We start from the raw sequence: 15,165 nt of genomic DNA, 5'->3' as shown, positions 1-15,165 counted from the left end.
CATGGAGAAAACGCTTGGGCGTTCAAGCTTTCCACATTGCCACTAATTTTATTCAGTGATCACTTTTTATCTTGTAAGGCTTTTATTCAATAAATCCCTTTTATTTTTGACCTACGCCATGTGGAGCCCCTTTTTTCTTTTTTCTTTTTTCTCCATGATTTCATTTATGATTGGTTTCTTGAGACCTTTGGAACCTGCCCGGAACCGGAGAGTGTGGGAGTGAGCTGACCATCCCCACCGTTGACTGCCCTGGCTATCGGTGACCGTGACCCAAGTGATTACCTGCCTATCGGAGATCGTGACCGAAGGGTGAACCTTTTGGGGAGAGTTCACGGGAGGCTACTTACACAAGCTCTGATAGACGTACTGCTATATGGCTGATACGTCCCACTGGATCTGGCAAGAGTACCTAACCTTAGATACTTATGATGTGTCGTCTGTGATTGATGTGTTTTCCAGTCTTCAGTCAACATCATGTATCCAAGCACCCCTTGTGTTTGAGAAGACATCTTCTACCTATATGTATTGACTCTAGTCTTTGACTTTAGTCTTACTCCTGGACATATCCATACTTAACACATTTCTTTGGGACATTCGTATACACCTCACCAATGTTTATTGTGTTGATCATTATTACTTTTTAGTTGTTTTATTGTCACTAATTTACATATTCATGTTTGACATACTTATATATTTTTTTAGCGCTGCACGTATTTTTTACACATTTGATGCGACTTGGTTTGTTTGTGTGCTAGCAGCTTTTCACCACTTGTTCACATATATTTTGTTTTGGGGTCAGCGCAACTTCTCATTTACACCCCTTTCTGTGTATTGTATATTGTGCATCAAGTTGCCAAAGTGTCCAAGGTTTATGGACACTAGCATTTCTCCCAGATATTGGGGGTCATTGACTGGGTGCCAGCTCCTCACCAGAGAAAATATTTGTCACACATCGTGCAATATTATCCTTTTATGGTGATTGTTGAGCAGAATTTCTGATATTTATTTACTGTTTTTTTGCATGACATTATGGTGTCATGAGAGGGAGTTTTTCAGGTTGTGATGGGTTTCACCAGGGTATATATTGCATATATGTGTTGGGTAGATGCTTGTCGTCACTCTGTTCTCTTGCGGAAGGAACCCTGAGATATCCCCAAAACATTGGTTTCCTAAGATATATGTGATGTTGCTTCACAATAAATTTGTGAAATGTGATTATTTGGACTGATGATGACTTTGTTTATATGTATTTGGATGAAGTTGCATCTTGTTTTTCAAATATAAATAACTTATCTACATAAATCAATGTCTTTATTGATTAAGGTCTCTAATTTATCAAGCTGAAATAGCCCTAAAGCATGAAGAGTAATGTACCCTCTCAGATATATTGCTTTCAAGGTCCCTTTAGAGTTCATTCTAGAAGAACTATTTTTTTTTTAATTATATGGTTTGGGCATGATGTTTTATATCTATTTTTACTATAAACTTTTACTATAAACTAATATGTGAGGCACATATTAAATAAGAGTGACGTTATTTGGAGGGAGAAGAGAATAATAATCTATGAAATCAAAAATTTAGAAGAATAATATTAAAGTGGATCACTGCAATAGTGAAAATTTGCTATGCTAATGGGGAAATTTAGAAATGGTAATTGTGTCTAAGTAGTAAACTAAGAAAAATTATCTTTTTTTTTTCTGGAATTTATCCTGAAAGAAAGCAGTACACCTCATGGTATCTGAGGGTGCACTTGTGCATGCAGCTCCATAGCTGTATATTTGAAGTGTAATAAAGGCACTAGTGTCTCTGACTGCTAGTCTCATGAGACTTGGATTGAGATTTGATGATATCATAAAAGTACATACTGCCAGAATAGCACAAGTGGACTTCAACATCCCTCAAATTACAGATAACAAAGAACCAATCATATGTGGAACTTAGAGGGTGTCCTAATATGTATATAACCTACACCACAATTAAAATTTCATACATTAATTCAAAATATTCTAAAACATTAACAATATATAGCATTTTGGGCATAATTGATATGCATTCTTCATTTTCTAGAAGAATTTGAATACATTTATTACATTTTAAATGTGGTGAATATTATACATATATATTTATATATTCAGTATTTCACAAAAGTGAGTACACCCCTCACATTTTTGTAAATATTTTATTCTATCTTTTCATGTGTCAACACTGAAGAAATGTCACTTTGCTACAATGTAAAGTAGTGACAGTGTACAGCTTGTATAACAGTGTAAATGTGCTGTCCCCTCAAAATAACTCAACACACAGCCATTAATGTCTAAACTGCTGACAACAAAAGTGAGTACACCCCTAAGTGAAAATGTCCAAATTGGGCCCAATTAGCCATTTTCTCTCACCGGTGTCATTTGACACATTAGTGTTATAAGAGCTCAGGTGTAAATGAGGAGCAGGTGTGTTAAATTTAGTGTTATTGCTCTCACTCTCTCATACTGGTCACTGGAAGTTCAACATGGCACCTCATGGGAAAGAACTCTGAGGATCTAAAAAAAAATAATTGTTTCTCTACATAAAGATGGCCTAGGCTATAAGAAGTTTGCCAAGACCCTGAAACTGAGCTGCAGCACGGTGGCCAAGACCATACAGCGGTTTAACAGGACAGGTTCCACTCAGAATAGGCCTCGCCATGGTCGACTAAAGACGTTGAGTGCACATGCTCACCATCAAATCCAGAGGTTGTCTTTGGGAAATAGACATATGAGTGCTGCCAGCATTGCTGCAGAGGTTGAAGGGGTGGGGGGTCAGCCTGTCAGTGCTAAGACCATGCGCCCCACACTGCATCAAATTGGTCTGCATGGCTGTCATCCCAGAAGGAAGCCTCTTCTAAAGATGAAGCATAAGAAAGCCCACAGTTTGCTGAAGACAAGCAGACTAAGGACATGGATTACTGGAACCATGTCCTGTGGTCTGATGAGACCAAGATAAACTTATTTGAATTAGATGGTGTTAAGCGTGTGTGGCGGCAACCAGGAGAGGAGTACAAAGAAAAGTGTGTCTTGCCTACAGTCAAGCATGGTGGTGGGAGTATCATGGTCTGGAGCTGTATGAGTGCTGCCGGCACTGGGGAGCTACAGTTCATTGAGGGAATCTTGAATGCCAACATGTACTGACATACTGAAGCAGAGCATGATCCCCTCCCTTCAGAGACTGGGCTGCAGGGCAGTGTCCAACATGATAATGACCCCAAACACACCTCCAAGACAATCACTGCCTTGCTAAAGAAGCTGAGGGTAAAGGTTAAGGATTGGCCAAGCATGTCTCCAGACCTAAACCCTATTGAGCATCTGTGGGGCATCCTCAAACAGAAGGTGGAGGAACGCAAGGTATATCCACCAGCTCCGTGACGTCATCAAGGAGGAGTGGAAGAAGGCTCCAGTGGCAATTTGTGACACTCCCTGCCAAGAGGGTTAGGGCAGTGCTGGAAAATAATGGTGGCCACACAAAATATTGACACCTTGGGCCCAATTTGGACATTTTCACTTAGGGGTGTACTCACTTTTGTTGCCAGCGGTTTAGACAATAAGGGCTGTGTGTTGAGTTATTTTGAGGGGACAGAAAATTTACACTGTTATACAAACTGTACACTCCCTACTTTACATTGTAGCAAAGTGTCATTTCTTCAGTGTTGTCACATGAAAAGATATAATAAAATATTTACAAAAATGTGAGGCTGTACTCACTTTTGTGAGATACTGTACACTATATTGTCAAACGTATTGGGACACCTGCCTTTGCAGGCACATGAATAGGGGTGGCCAAACGGTTCGGCCCGAGCATGCATTTGGGGCAAAAATGTGTCTGTTTGGCCATTCGCCAAATACTCAAATACTCAAATACTCAAATTTGCAGGGTGTTTACCCCGACAAACACCCTGCAATTTACTGTGTGCTGCACAGTGCATTGTGTAAGCTGGTTATTAAGGAGTGGGGACAGGAAGCCAGCTACGGCATCCTTAACAACCAATAAGTTATCAGCTGTCTCTGCCCCTCCACTCCAAAGCACCTTGCCCCATGGTTGATGGGGATAAGGGCCTCACAACCATGGTTGGTGGTTGTGGGGGTCTGCGGGCGGGGGGCTTATCGGAATCTGGAAACACCCTTTGACAAGGGGGCCCCCAGATCCCAGTCCCCCCATGTGAATGAATTTTGGGTACATTGTACACCTACTCATTCAACAAAAAAAGTGTCAAAAAGTAATAAAAACAAGAGACACGTTTTTGAAAACCCCTTTATTAAAAAATAAAAAACAGTGTCCCTCAATGTAAATCCATTTTCAATCACACCCCTTGTGACATCACAGGCCCAGCATGCACCAGTCAGTGATGTCATAAGGGGTGGTGCCACGGGTGATGTATCAAGGTGGCCCTGCCTCTTACCTATATAAGAAGTGCAGAGGATGCATTCAGGGGGAGGCCGTCCCAGAAGGTGGAGCATTTTTTGTTTTTTTTGTGTTTTTTGGGATGTGATTGATGATGGATTTACATTGCGGGACACTGTTTTTTTAATTTTTCAATAAAGGAATTGTCAAAAACTTGGAAGAATCAATATGGGGACAAGGTGCTTTGGGGTGGGGGGGCGGAGTCCCCCTGCCCTAGAGCACCCACCCCACCATGTTGAGGGCATGTGGCCTGGTATGGTTCAGAAGGGGGCCCCCGCTCATCTCCCATCCCCTTTCCTGACCTGCCAGGTTGCATTCCGGGTATAAGGGTCTGGTATGGATTTGGGGTTACCCCCAAATCCATACCAGACCCGAATGAAACCTAACTTCGGGTAACCACTTGGTGTTTGGCTACATGTGAACAGTGAATGCTGCTGTCAGTCAGTCAATACTTTCCCACTATTCACATGCACCTGTCATTCCAGCCGAAAAAATCCTCTGATTCTTGCCATTGGATTCTGGTGTATGTGGCTAAATGCCAATGTGAACGAGACCTTACTGTTTGATGAAAAAGGATGTGTCACTGCCAAAATTACAAAAAATACTTATTTTCTAATGTAAATTAATCAATTCCACAGCTAAATTCTGGGTTCCAATGTATCCTGTCAATTAGAATGTTATTTAAAATCAAACTGTTTAGTAATACCACATACAGCTTTAAGACATCCCCAAGAATGGTTGTTTAAAGTATTTGCATGTTTTCAGTATTGCTCCCAGTAGATTTCAAATAGATTTATCTCTAATTTTGGGTTTGCCAAATTGTGAGCAACATTTGCCGGACCCTTAGTAAATCAATCCTGGAAAGATTTTCCCAGCACTACTGATGATAAAAGCTGCCTAGTAAGAATAGACAATGCAATCATGAAATATCATGATTCAGTTGAAAATTCAACTTTGTAAAATCATCTTTTCTATGTTTAGCATTAAGCTATATACAAGAAAACTAAATAACCTGTACTTCCATTTATAGGAAGTACTGTATGTGACTTACTCCACTTCTTCCAGCACCTCAATAAACTCAGATAAACAACACTGTTACATGAGACAGGGAAAGAGTTTGCTGCCCTTTATGAGCTCCAAGTTTTTGCTTCCGGAAGCATAACAGAGTGAAACTGGAGCAGAATTAATTGAGTATCTGCAACTGGGGAGGGTGATAAATAATAAAGAGCTAGTTTGTTTCAAAGGGACCTACATGTCTTGCTTTTTTATCATAACTAACTAAACTTTAAACTACACAATTATTTAAACATGAATTATATCAGTTTATTATACTGAATTCCCTTATGCTAACAGCAACACCAGTTGCTTGCAGGTTTTTTTGTTGTATTCATATTTATATCATTATATAGAAAATGGAAACCCGAACTGAATAATAATAAACATTCTTGTGTTCATTTAATACCAACAAAATGTCCCTTTAATTTTATTAAAACAGGAAAGTGTCATTAAATATTCTGCTGGATTTTTATTTATTACAGATTTATAGTACTGTCAATTTGCACAGTGCTAGAAATATTTAGCATACATTCACATCAGTACCTGCCCTCAAGGAGCTTGTAATCTAAGGTCCCTAGCTCACATGTATACACACGGGCCAATTTAGACAGGAGCCAAATAACTTTCCAGTATGTCTTTGAAAAAGGGAACCAGAGTACCCAGAGGAAATCCACACAAATACAACATGTAAACTCCATGCAGATAGTGCCCTGATATGGGTGCTGCCCAATCTAAGGTAAGCAGTGCAAAAATAATCCAAGATGTGAACTTTCTAAGAATCTACTATACTTTTCCTTTTAGAAAAAGCATTATTCATGTTTTATTGATTTATTTGGTGTACAGTACACTACATTTATGCTGGCAGCTTCTTTTAGTGCAGTCTATTTATATTGCAATAGCGGTCTGAAAAGAAACTTTTATTTGTAAAGCAGAAAATGGGTCAGTCTGCCAATCTTACATGCATTTTAAAGTAATGTCTGAGAAAAACTAAAGAAAAACAATTTTTTTTTCCTCCTTGATTCACAGTTCTGACTTACACTGACACTGTCCAAAGAGTGACTTTATCTACTAGAGTGCCCTATCCTCTTTTTGAGGTTAACAGATTTCTAGAATCTTAAAGTGGTTGTAAAGGCAGAAGGTTTTTTATATTAATGCATTCTATACATTAAGATAAAAAGCCTTCTGTGTGCAGCAGCCTCCCTCAGCCTCCTAATACTTACCTGAGCCCCATCTTGATCCAGCGATGTTGCATGAGAGACTGGGCTGTCCGAGACTCTCCCTCCTCATTGGCTGAGACAGCAGCATAGCGCCATTGGCTCCCACTGCTGTCAATCAATGTCAGTGAGCCAATTAGGAGAGAAAGGGGGTGGGGCCAGCCCACAGCTCCTTGTCTGAATGGATAAGCAAAGAGAAGTGCTATCTTGAGCTGAAAATCTGCAATTATTACCTTTGTCATATGTCTACCGACTGTCATTATAAAGTGTGTGTGCAGGCATTTTGTTTTTTGTCTTGCTTTCATTTTGGATAACATATGGATAGACCCCCTGTTAGGTATTTAAATAAATATTTGTGACTATACTATGATTTTTTTTTATTTGGAAGCTTTCGCTGAGTTAGTATCTCAAAGTATAGAGACCAGAGACAGCCAGGCAATTGGCATTTTCAGATTGAGGTAAGGTAATGAAGATTTCTTTTAACCACTGTCTAAAAAATTCACTGCAGAAATCATCCTGCATCAGGATTAATTTATTTTTATATATATATATGCCATAGTTTGTGGACTCTATAGACTAAATAATATACACTGATTTGGGTTATTTTTCCCAATTTTTTTTTTTTTTTTAGCAAAATACATTTTGCACCAAACATATGAAGAGAAATTATTTATTTACAAAATTTTATAACAGAAATGAAGGAAAATGCATTTTTTCCCAAAATGTTAGTCTTTTTTTAAAATGTATTTAGCAAGAAATAAAAAACCCAGTGGTGAATAAATACCAACAAAACAAAGCTCTATTTATGTGAGCAAAATGATAAAAATGTAATTTGGTAACGGTGTTGCATGACCGCGCAATTGTCATTCAAAGTGTGACTGCGCTGAAAGCTGAAAATTGGCCTGGGCAGAAAGGGGTGAACGTGCCTGGTATTAAAGTAGTTAAAGAATGTAGTGCACCATTACCAAACTCCATGTCTTAACCCACTTAATACTGGTGTGTTTCTTCATTTCCCAAAAAATTGTGGCAAAAATAAGAACCCTGTAAGTTGTCTGCTTTCCAAAAGGTATATTTTGGGGATTTTCAAACTGTCCTAGCATTTTTATTTGACATATATTATAAAAGAAGGAAAGTAAAATCGTTTTTTAGTTGTTTAGTCTTTTTTCCTTTTATATAGTAGAAAAAAAAAAACTCATCTGGCCTGTTGTGTTGGGTTGCACACATGCAGTGCATACTCTCTCCTGTCAACTACGATGAGCTCAGCAGCTGTGACAGTAGAGAGTACACACACAGTACATCAGTACATGTATGGCCTTTAAGAAAAGTATGGTGATCCTCCCCATGATAGTAGGGGCACTGGTCCCAACCAACAGCTGCTCCATCCCTACAATAACTCAGGACAGAGCCATTGCTGGCTGCAGAAGTTTTGAAGTAGATTCTTCTAAATTTTGGTTGTGGACTACATTGTTTAAACAGAAAGGGAGCCCTGGCTGGTAGGTAGGTTTAGCACACTATGCTCTATACCCATATGGGACAGCATAGTTTGCTTTGTTGTAAAGCTGAATTTACAATTTAAGTAGTTAAGAACAAAAAATGGCTTTATTTTTCAGAAGTTTAACTGGACAGAGAGAACAAATCTTATCTGAATACTTTCTTGGCAACAGATAAGGGTTTTGCATTAAATTAAAGAAAAGCATGTCTTAAAAATATGTCATGGCATATCAAACTCGTGAATAATTATCAGATTAAGAAGGATTTTTCAGTAATTCAGGAAAAAGGAATGACAATGCAGCTCACAAATTTCCCTGCATTTCAAAATCATTTAGCCAGATTTGTCAGAACAATGAAAAGAAACATGTGCAGTAACAAGAAAAAAGAAACATAATACCAATGCGTAAAAATCTAGGCACAGATAGCTATTATAAACATAGTCAAAAATCTATGTCACTTACTGCAGCCCAAGGGCTTCTTCACACCCATTCATAGTGCATGCATCACTATGAGGCATGGCAACACACATTACCCATGTTAGTGCACTGCTTTGGCAATAATTTTCAATAACACCCCAACACACTAAGGCAATACAACCGTGTTGCAGTATACTGCTTTGCTCATTAATGCATTACCATTTGCTGTAGTGTGCTGCATCAGAAGAAATGTGTCGCTTTTTTTTTTCGTTCTGGTACTTTGCAGTATATAGGCATGAATATGCATGTATTAATATATGGAAGTGTAATGAGGTCTTAAAGTGAAGCTTTAGATATTTGTTTTAAAATTTTTGGACAGCATGGCAAAGGGTTAAAGGTATGCTAGATTGTCATTGCTGTCTGTATGTCCAATGGGGAAATGTCCCCTTATTTTCAATATGGTCACTGGAAGTGAGTAGAGAAATCCAACAGTGAGAGTCTTTGCCTAAATGTTGGCAACTGCATTGGAGTTAATTTGGAAAGCAAAGCTAAGGTGTTTTTTAAGGGTGCAATATGCTTTAAAACATTGCTGAGCATTATATATATATATATATATATATATATAATATATATAATTTTTTTTGTTTGTACCACAACTTTTAAGAAAAAGTATTTCATCCTGGGTATACATTGGGGGAGATTTGTCAAAACTGGAGCACTCACAATTTGGTACAGCTGTGCATGGTAGCCAATCGGCTTCTAACTTCAGCTTGTTCAATTAAGCTTTGACCATAACCTGGAAGCTGATAGGTTTCAATGCACAGCTGAACCAGATTTTGCAGGTTCCATATTTAGTAAATCTCCCCATTGAGTGCACCTACAAATTCAATGGCAGCTGCCACTGACATGATTTTGATGATAATTTTGATAATGTCTATAATTTTGCAATCAAAGCGCTATTTATAGAGCGGGAAGGGTTAGGCCCCCTGTCTGTGTCTTAATATATATTTTTTCATAAATAATGAGAATTACACTGCTCAATACTATACATAAACATACAATTCACCTGCACAAATCATTTAAATGTCTGTATAAAGATGTGACTGGAATATGGTACATCAAATCACATGTGAAGAAAAAGTCCAGTAATAAAGTGATCCAGGAAGAGCTTTATCTGAACCTTAACCATAAAAAATTGTCCACAGTGCCATGCCTTCACCATATAGTAGAAACGCACAGTCACCAAATCATATTTCTGTCTATAGAAAGAACTGCCAAACACACTCAATACTGATATACACCTCCTTCCAGGGATGTACTACTCCATTCCTTCAATCTCCAGTAAAGATTGTGGTGTTTCTCTCTCTCCAATAATGTGTCTCATAATTCCATCAAGAAATATGTATGGTACTCACATCCAAACGAAACCACCAGCAACAAAGAAAATACTTCTAGTGCAGAAGTTATTGGTGACTCAAATCGCAAATACATGATAAAACCAAGCAAAAAAATATAAAATACCATAAAAAAATAAAACATATGCAGCCAATGTCACAAACCAAAGCCACCAGTCTAGCATAAAGTGGCGCAGGACCTCTGGCAGATAACCTCGCTCAAGAGTATTTTCTTTGTTGCTGGTGGTTTGGTTTGGATGTGAGTAATGTATTTATTTCTTTGTGGGTGTAATATATATCTATGCCTACTGCACACAGTGTTTTTGATTAATAAGGGCTGGCTTTTTTTATGTTTATTTGGATTTTTTTTCAATTGTGGAAATTGCCCTCCCTGGCTAATTCTAGGAGTTTTGAAATTATGCATGTACTCTATTATATTTTGTTCTTAAAAAAATTTTCAGAGCTAGGATGAACATGTTCTTAACATCCCCCTACACTCACACACACACACACACACTTTAGCCCCCATGTCTCCCTTCTGAGCTAATAGAGTTGGCCATTAAATTTAGTGGCCAGTAAATTGGCACATTGTGGTATGAGGGAGGACAAGAGTGCAGTTATTAAACCTCTGTTCAATGCTCATTATAGAATGTTATAAATGTTGTGGCTCTCTGGAAATTAAAATAACATTTACTATCTCAGAATTTTAGAAGTCATTTTTCATTTTGTTCAGAATCTTGTTTTTTAACCACTTCAGCTCCGGAAGGTTTTACCCCCTTCCTGACCATGCCATTTTTTGTGAAAATGGCATGGTCGTGCGACGATGTGCCCAAATAAAATTGATGTCCTTTTTTTATCACAAATAGGGCTTTCTTGGTGGTATTTGATCACCTCGGTTTTTATTTTGTGCTCTATAAACAAAAAAAACTGCCATTTTTTTTAAAAAAGAAAAACATTATTTTTTACTTTCTGCTATTAAACACATCCAATAAAAAAATGTAAAAAATCTAATTTCCTCATCAGTTTAGGCCAATATGTATTCTGCTACATGTTTTTGGTGAAACAAATCCCAATAAGCGTATATTGATTGGTTTGTGTATAAGTTACAGCATCTACAAACTATGGGATAGACTTATGGACGGGATAGACTTATGGACTTTTAATTTTTTTAATTGTTTTCACTAGTAATGGTGACGATCAGCGATTATTAGACTGCTACATTGCAGCAGACAAATCTGACACTAAGTGACACTTTTTGGGGGCCAGTGACACCAACACAGTGATCAGTGCAAAAAAAAAAATGTACTGTCACTGTATAAATGACACTGACAGAGAAGGGTTTAACATCAGGGGGTAAAGTGTGCTCCTAGGCAGTGCTATCTAACTGTAGGGAGGAATGCTGTGACTGGAGGAAAACAGAGATTCGTCTTTCTGCTTAGCAGAAACTCAAGATCTCCACCTTCCTCCCTGAGAGAACGGTGGTCTGCCTTGTTTACTTAGGCAGACCGCCGTTCAGCCTCTCCTGTGAATGATCGGCGGGTCCTGCTGGCCATCGCAGCTGCCAGACCCACTGATTGGCTCCCCCTCTGTCCAGTCACAGTGGGATCAGGGCTCCTGTGGCGAGCGCACACGCCCCAGACCCAAAGAAAGGAATCACATACATGAGTTTGCGCTTAAGGGCTACCCTGCCGCAGTATATGTATGTGAGGCAGTCCTTAAGCGGTTAAAGTGCTATTTTTCCTACTTAGGCTTAGCACACATGGGGGGTGTGATTAAGAGTTAATGGCACCCCTGCACATTTTCTTATAAGCAGCTTGTTTTTTGTGAGGCTGCATGAGGGTGCAGGAACGCATGCGATTTATGCGCATTCCCTCACTCGCATAAATGTGAACTTCACCTAATTCCTAACTTTCAAAATGTTTTTTTTATTTATCAATATTAGTACATTTATTATTATTGTTGTGGTTGTAATTATTATATCATAACCAGATGTTTCTGTTTCTAACTACAGAAATACATTTGTATTCCAAAGATTTAAAAAGGCAGTGTTTAATCCTTGAAAGAAATTCAGTTTTATAAGCTTTGGTGTGTGGAAGATAGTTTGGCAAGTTTCTGAATTCTGTATAGAGAATAAGAGCAGTGGGAACAACTTGAAAATGTATTACTAAGTGCATCACAGCTCAGTACCAGGCATGTTAGCAAAAGCAAAATAAAATATGGTTCTCTTGAGAGGTGGCACATACCTGACAGCTGTGAGAGAATGCTGAAAATATCCTTAAATGATCATAGGGAATTATACACTGCTTGTTGATAGCAAAAGGTCATGAATTTTGTGTACATCACATAGTAGTCTCGCAATGCAGGTAGAAATGCTATAAAACCTGAGAACTAACTGAAATAGAGTACACATGGGATACAGTTGGATTGTGGAATATGATTACAAACCTCTACATAAGCAAAGTATTGGCAGAGCATTTGAAAAAAATAAAAAAATCTGTGAGATGCGTGCTTGCTCTCTTTTAAAACTGAAATCATTTAACCTTATTGAACCCTAATGCATTATTGAATTACTGTAAAATTGTAAATACAAAATATGCTCCAGAAATACATTGTGAATCATATCTAGTTATTATGTTCTTTATGCTTAATGGGCAACTCCACTTTCATGCAAAAAAAAACGTAAATAAAAACAATAGTACAGCATAATAGCACATACAATTGCTACATAAGCCCTATTGTAATTGAATGTAATTAAAATTACCTTTAACAATCACCTTTACTTTTTAATCTGTGGTGCTGTAATTTTCTATAAAATTAAATTAAATATGGTAACTTGGAGGTGTTCCATACACTACTGATGTTTGGAACACCCCCAGAAATGCTATTTCCTGCTTGTATCAGTGGCGCACTGATTTTTACAGAAATCTGCACATTAGTCATACAAGTCACATTTTAGGCATCATCTGCAACAAAAATTTCAAAGGGTTAATCACTTCTAAAGGAATGTTGACATGTCCTCATTAGAACATTGCAAATGCACCAGCTGATTAATACCTTCCCAACCGACCTATAGTAGATTGAAAGCCAGGCAGGGCTTTGACATCGTGATTGGACATTATATGATGTCCCTTACATCACGCTGCTCGTGCACGCCCCCGGAGGCACGCAGAGCTTCAATCAGTGGTCAGCTGAAAACTGATCAGGGTAAAGAGCCAGTGACTTAGGCTCTTTACCATGTGACCAGCTGTGTCCAATTACAAATGCCAGTTATCGGCATTTGCTTTCCTCAGCACTGTCAGTGTCTGAGGAAAGGAAAGCGAATAATTGGCTTTCCAGTTACAGGGGACATTTAAACTCATAATCAGGGCACTGATCATCAGTGTCCTGATTATCTGTGCAACCCCATCAGTGCAGCATATCAGTGTCCATCAGTGCAGCATATCAATGCCCATAAGTGCAGCATATCAGTACTGCCTATCAGTGCCTGTCAGTTGCACCTCAGTGCTGCCTTATCAGTACTGCCTCATCAGTGCACATCAGTGCAGCCTCATTAATGCCCATCAGTGCAGCATATCAGTGTACATCATGCAGCATATCAGTGCCCATTAGTGCAGGCTCATCAGTGCCCATCAGTGCAGGCTCATCAGTGCCCATCAGTGCAGCATATCAGTGTACATCATGCATCATATCAGTGCCCATCAGTGCAGGTTCATCAGTGCCCATCAGTGCAGGCTCATCAGTGCCCATCAGTGCAGCATATCAGTGTACATCATGCATCATATCAGTGCCCATCAGTGCAGGCTTATCAGTGCCCATCAGTGCAGGCTTATCAGTGTACATCATGCAGCATATCACTGTTCATCATGCAGCACATCAGTGCCCATCAGTGCAGCCTCATTGGTGCCCATCAGTGCAGAATATAAGTGTACATCATGCAGCATATCAGTGCCCATCAGTGCAGCCTCATCAGTGCCCATCAGTGCAGCCTCATCAGTGCCCATCAGTGCAGCATATAAGTGTACATCATGCTGCATATCAGTGCCCATCAGTGCAGCATATCAGTGTAACCCTATCAGTGCCCATCAGTGCTGACTTATCAGTGCAGCCTCGTTAGTGCACATCAGTTAAGAAGAATTACTTATTTGCAAAATTGTATAACAGAAACGAAGAAAAGGGTTTTTTTTCAAAATTTTTGGTATTTTTGTTTGTTTAGCAAAAAGTAAAAAACCAAGTGGTGATTAAATACCATCAAAAGAAAGCTCTATCAGTCTAAAAAAATATCAATTTCATTTGGGTACAGTGTTGACCCTGCAATTCTCATCTAAAAATGTGACAGCGCTGAAAATTGGCCTGGGGTAGCAGGGGATGAAAGTGCCAGGTATTGAAGTGGTTAATAATGAAAAAAGTCAGTCCTATTCAGATTCACTCTGCTGACAGCAAATAGCTTTTTCTTCAGACTAGAAACAGGTAGGAATCCAGAGGAAAAGTTTTCTAAAACTCCTGCAATGTACATTGATCATCCAGAGGGGATTGTTCTTTTTTTATACAAAAATGGGGTTACTCTTAAAGAATATGTTTATTTTAAGTCCTTCATAGCCAGAGGTAGCAACATAGGAATGGTTAATTAAATAACTTTTTAAACACATTTGGCTACCAACTTTTACATGGTCTAACAAGGGTTACAATTTGAACAATGTTTAAATAGATACTCTGCCCAGGCTTGTATTACAGATTGACAAATATATTTATTTAATACTGTATTGCCAGTCAGCTCCATAGTTTCAGTTCTGACAGTGGCACTCTCTGTGCAAGGCATAGTGGCATACTGTGCTAGCAAATATGTATGTAAACAAACCTGTGTGATAATGTCATAGCTGTCATGGTGATCAAATAGTTGGCACTGTTGGTACTGATTGCTTCTTCTAGCTAGGGGAAACCTGGGGCTGTGGCTTGATAGGGTTGAGAGCTAGGAACGCACATGGATCCCTTTTCACCTGGAACATTGATTATTATCCTCATGGTATGGGGCATTGTTTCTATTAATATCCAGATTGTAGACAATCTGGATATATTTCCCTTATTATCCTACAAATTGTACATATAACTACAGACCTCATATTAATGCTTTCTCTAGTTTTCGGTGCTGCTTTTTGAAGAAGCAGC

General features: G+C 38.6%; 1 protein-coding gene across 5 annotated transcripts in view; it reads left to right on the top strand.

Annotated features, from left to right (window-relative positions):
* LOC141144826 (cadherin-10-like) overlaps positions 1-15,165 on the top strand; it is an 881,011-nt gene that overhangs the window by 410,107 nt on the left and 455,739 nt on the right. The gene's annotated exons all lie outside the window — the stretch shown is intronic.

The sequence above is a fragment of the Aquarana catesbeiana genome, linkage group LG05 (assembly GCF_042186555.1).
Source record: "Aquarana catesbeiana isolate 2022-GZ linkage group LG05, ASM4218655v1, whole genome shotgun sequence".
NCBI classification, from domain to species: domain Eukaryota; kingdom Metazoa; phylum Chordata; class Amphibia; order Anura; family Ranidae; genus Aquarana; species Aquarana catesbeiana.
This window is presented reverse-complemented; position numbering and strand designations above follow the sequence as displayed.